This window comes from Carlito syrichta, unplaced genomic scaffold, assembly GCF_000164805.1.
Source record: "Carlito syrichta isolate Samal-C Ts95f unplaced genomic scaffold, Tarsius_syrichta-2.0.1 Scaffold315151, whole genome shotgun sequence".
Lineage (NCBI taxonomy): Eukaryota > Metazoa > Chordata > Mammalia > Primates > Tarsiidae > Carlito > Carlito syrichta.
In genome coordinates, this window is record NW_007259247.1 from 247780 (window position 1) to 252939 (window position 5160).

Below are 5160 nucleotides of genomic sequence, written 5' to 3' on the forward strand. Positions count from 1 at the left end.
TCATGTCATCTGCAAAGAGGGATAACTTCTTCTTTTCCTATTTGGAAAACCCTGATTTCCTTTATTTGTCTGATTGCTCTAACTAGGACTTGCAATACTATGTTGAACAGGAGGGGTGAGAGTGGACATCATTATCTTGTTTTTGTTTTCAGAGGAAATGATTCCCGTTTCTGTCTATTTAGCAGTATGTTGACTGTGGTTTTCTTATCGATGCCTCTTCCTATTTTGAGGTATTTTCCTTCTTTGCCTAGATGTTTAAGAATTTTTATCAAGAAGTGGTGCTGGATTTAATCAAAAGCTTTTTCCGCATCTAATGATATACTCGTGTGGTTTTTGTCTTTACATCTGTTGATGTATTTAATTACATTTAAGGTCTTGCAAATGTTGAGCCAGACCTGCATCCAGAGGATAAAGCCTACTTGGTCATGGTAGATGATATTTGAGATGTGTTGTTATCCAGTTTGTTAGAATCTTGTTAGAATTTTAGCGTGTATGTTCATCAAGGATATTGGCCTGTAGTTATCTTTCTTTGTTGGATCTTTACCCGGTTTGGTTATCAATGTGATGTTAGCTTCATAAAATGATTTGATCTTTCTCGATTGCCTGGAGTACTTTCAATGGAATTGGTATCAGTTTCTCCTTGTATGTTTTGTACAATTATTCTGGAAAGCCATCTGGTCCTGGGTTTTGTGTGTGTGTGTGTGTGTGTGTGGTTTTTTTGTAGGTAGTTTCCTTATAACATAGTCAATTTTCTGGGTTGCTATTGGTCTATTTAGGGTCTCTATTTCTTCTTTTTTTCAACCTGGGAAAGTTGTGTGATGTAAGCAAGTCCTACATTTCATTAGGTAATGGAGTTTGCTTCCATACAGGTGTACATAGTAATCTCTCATAATATTTTGTATTTCTTTCGGGTCAGTTGTGACTTTATCTTTTCCATTTCTGATTGTGTTAATTTGGGCTTTTTTCTCTTTTTCTTGGTTTGTCTAGCCAGGGGTTCATCAATCTTCTTTATCCTTTAAAAACCAGCTTTGGATTTCATTGACTTTTTGTATTATGTTTTTGTCTGCTATGACCCAAATTTGGGCTTTTATTCTGGTGATCTAGATTCTTCTGCTGAAATTAGGGTTTTGGTGGTCTTGTTTCTCCAGTTTCCTTAGGTGATTTGTTAGGCTTTTGACTTGTGACCTTTCCATTTTATTCATGTGTATTTGTAGAGACATGAATTCCTCTCTTATTACTGCTGTGATGGCATCCCAGAATTTTGGTAAAATGTTTCTTCATTTTCATGTCTTTCTAGGTATCTTTTAATCTCTGTTTTGATTTCTGTGTTATTTTTGTTTTAATTGCATTTTCTTTTGAGGTTTTATCCATAAATTCTTTACCTATGCATATGTTCATAAACGTTTTTTCCTAGATTTTCTTGTAGGATATTTATGGTTTGGGGTCTTACATTTAAATCTTTAATCTCTCAAGTTAATTTTTGTATATGGGGAGAGATAGTGATCAAGTTTCATTTTTCTGCATGTAACTATTCACTTTTCACAACATCATTTGTTAAATAGGGTCTCTTTTCCCAGTGAATGTTTTTGTCTGTTTTGTCAAAGATCAATTTGTTTATAGATATTTGGGTTTATTTCTGAATTCTCCATTCTATTCCACTGGTGGATGAGTCTGCTCTTGTACCTGTACCATGCTCTTTTGGTAACTACAGCCTTGTAGTACAAATTGAAGTCAGGTAATGTGATGCCCCCAGTTTTGTTCTTTTTGCTTAGGATTACTTTGACTATTCAGGCTCTATTTCAGTTCCATATGAATTTTAGGATTTTTTTTTTTTAAATTCTGTGAAAAATGACTTTAGTAGTTTGTTAGGGATTGCATTGAATCTGTAGATATATATATATATTTGAGTTGGAGTCTCACTCTTTTGCCCAAAGTGAAGTGCAGTGGCTGCTCCTAGCCACTTCAGCCTCCACCTGCTGGGCTCCAGTGATCCTTTCACCTCAGCCTTCCAAGTAGCTGGAACTACAGGCATGCACTACCATGCCTGGCTTATTTTTTGATTTATTGTAGAGATGAGGTCTCACCAAGTTGCCCAGGAGGGTCTCGAACCTGCGGGCTCAGGCAGTCCACTCACCTCAGTCTCCCAAGGGTGTGGGATTACAGGCTGAGTCACTGAGCCCAGCTAGATTATATTTTAATAATGTTGATTCTTCCAGTTCATGAGCATGGGATTTTCCTTCATTTGCTTGTATCTTCTGCAATTTCTTTCATTAGCGTTTTGTAGTTCTCCTTGTGGAATTATTCAACTTCTTGGTTAAATATATCCCTAGATATTTTAGTTTTTTGGTTGCTTTGTAAATGGAATTGAGTTATTGATTTGATACTTATCTTGAGTTCTATTGGTGCTGATGACTTATGTGTGTTGACTTTGTATCTTGAAACTTTACCAAATTCATTTGTCAAATCCAGGAGTCTTTTAGAGATGTCTTTAAGATTCTCTAGGTATAAGATTATATCGTCAGCATGCAGAATTGTTTGATTTCTATTTTCTAAATTTGGATAAGTTTTTCTTTGCTCTGGCTAGAACTTCCAATGTTGAGTTTATGGGGAAAGTGGGCATTCTTGCCTTGTTACAGTTCTGAAGGGGAATGTGTTCAACTTTTGTCTTTTCAGGATGACATTGACTGTGGATTTATCATATAGAGCTTTTTTTTGTAATGTGCTGTTGAATTTGATTTGTTAATATTTTGTTGATGATTTGTCCATTTATGTTCAACATCCCCTAAGGGATATTGGTCTATAGCTTTCTTATTTGTTGTTGTTGTGTCTTTTGCTAGCTTGGTATCAGTGATACTAGTCTCATAGAATGAGTTAGGGAAAATTTTCTTCTTTCCAATCTTGTGTAATAGCTTCAGAAAAATTGGTACCAGTATTCTTTGAAGGTCTGGTAGAATTCATTTGTGAGTCCATCAGGTCCTGGACTTATTTGGGGGGGAGATTTCTAATTACTGTTTCAATATCATTTTTTATTTTTGGAAAGTTCAGGGTTTCTATTTGCTTCTGAGTCATGGTTGGGGGATTGCATGTTTATCAAAATTTACCCATTTCCTCTAGATTGTCCAGTTTGTTTACATAAAGGTGTTCATAACAGTTTTGGATGATCTTTTGAATTTCTGTCACATCAGTTGTCCTGTCTCCTTTTTTTCCTTTTTGAGCCAATTTGCATCTTCTCTCTTTGTTTCTTAATTAATATAGCTAGTGGTCTATTAATTGTGTTTATTTTTTCAAAGAGCCAACTTTTTGTTTTATTAACTCTGTATTTTTTAAATTTTAATTTCATTTAGTTTTCATCTGATCTTTATTATTTATTTTTTTCTGCTGCTTTGGGTTTGGTTTGTTCATATTTTTCTAGTTTCTTAGGGTGTGATGTTAGGTTGTCTATGTATGATCTTTCATTCTTATTAATATAGGCCTTAAGCACTATAAATTTTCCTCTGAGCACAGCTTTGGTTACATTAACTTTTTGGGGGGGGGCTTGGCTCATTTTTTTTGTATGAAAACCCTATGTTGTTGTCACCGCTGGAGCCTGGGTCCTCTACATGGAGACTCTGGTGTGGGTCTTGACAAGATGGTCAGTGAATTCCTGACAAGGAGACTTGGTGAATACCATCTCTTTCCAGAGGTCAGGGTTCAAGTAACTATAAGTCTTAGATGGTGGCCTTGGCTAAGTTACCCAGGGTGGCAGTGAAGCCCCTGGCTGAGGTGTAGCAGTCATCAATGCCAGCCATCATGAGCAGTTTCTTAGGCATGGAGGCTGAGACGATGCCAGTTCCCCTGGGGCCAGGGATAAGGCACACCAGGACAGAGTCACAGCTGCCAGTCACCTTGCAAGGGACAGTGTGGGGCTTGCCAATCTTGTTCCCCCAGTAGCTTCTCTGCACAGGGATGATGGACAGCTTGGCCAGGTGATGGCCCCCCGAATGGCAGTGGCTACTTCTTTGGAGCACTTAACACCTAGACCAATGTGGCCATTGTAGTCCCCGATGGCAACAAATGCCTTGAACCTAGTCTGCTGGCCAGCACGAGTCTACTTTTGCACAGGCATGATCTTCAAAACTTCATCCTTCAGAGAGGTACCAAGGAAAAAGTCAATGATCTCAGACCCCTTGATAGGCAGGGAGAAGAGATAGATCTCCTCCAGTGACTTGATCTTCATGTCCTTGACCAAGCAGCCCAATGTGGTGATGGGTATCCACTCCTTGTCCTCGACCTTGCCTCTGCAAGCTCTGCGACCTCACCCCCGACCCCAACCCCAGCCATGACCTTGGCCGTGGAAGCTGCTGCCAAAACCCCCATGAAAGCCACCATGGCTTCTTATTCTGGGGCCCCCGGGGCCTGCTGCACCAGTGTCATCCACCATTTGGTGTCCTTTTGGAGAAAGAGAGCAACTATTGTTTATATAAAGTCTGTTTTATATGATATGAAAATGATCACTGCTCATTTTTGGTTTATCTTTGTGTGGAATATTTTTCCTTTCCTTTCCCTTGAATCAATAGGATTACCTCTTTGTGAGTTAACTGGGTCTCTTGAAGGCAGCAGATATTTGGGTTGGGTTTCTTATACATTCTGTTAGCCTATATCTTTTTAATGGGGCATTGATACCATTTACATTCAAAGTTACTAATGACATATAAGGTAATATTCTACTCATCATACTTGTTATCTAGTTGCTTTTTAAATTTATTTTCTCTATTGTGTTGGTGTTCCATAAAACTTGTGAACTTTATTATTTCCAGCATTTTTCTACTGGTGTATTTCAACCTCTAGTTTCAGTATTTAGTATTCCTTTGAATATGTCTTGTAGAGCCTGTTTAGTGGTGACAAACTCCCTTAGCATTTGCTTGTCTGCAAAGTAATTCATTTCTCTTTCATGTATGAAACCTAGTTTTGCAGGGACAGAATCCTTGGGTGACAATTATTCTGTTTGAGGAGATTGAAAATGGGCCACTAAACCCTTTTGGTTTATAGGGTTTCTTCTGAGAAGTCTACTCTTAGTCTGCAAGTTTTTCTTTTGTAAATTATTTGACTCTTTTGTCTTGCTTCCCTTAAAATTATTTCCTTCTTATTAACTTTGCTTAGTTGGATGATTATATAGCTTGA

At 37.8% G+C, this 5160-nt stretch overlaps 1 pseudogene; it reads right to left on the bottom strand.

Moving 5' to 3' along the window:
- Nucleotides 1-3562: 3562 nt before the first annotated feature.
- LOC103274977 lies at nt 3563-4420 on the bottom strand (annotated as a pseudogene).
- Between the last annotated feature and the right edge of the window lie 740 nt (nt 4421-5160).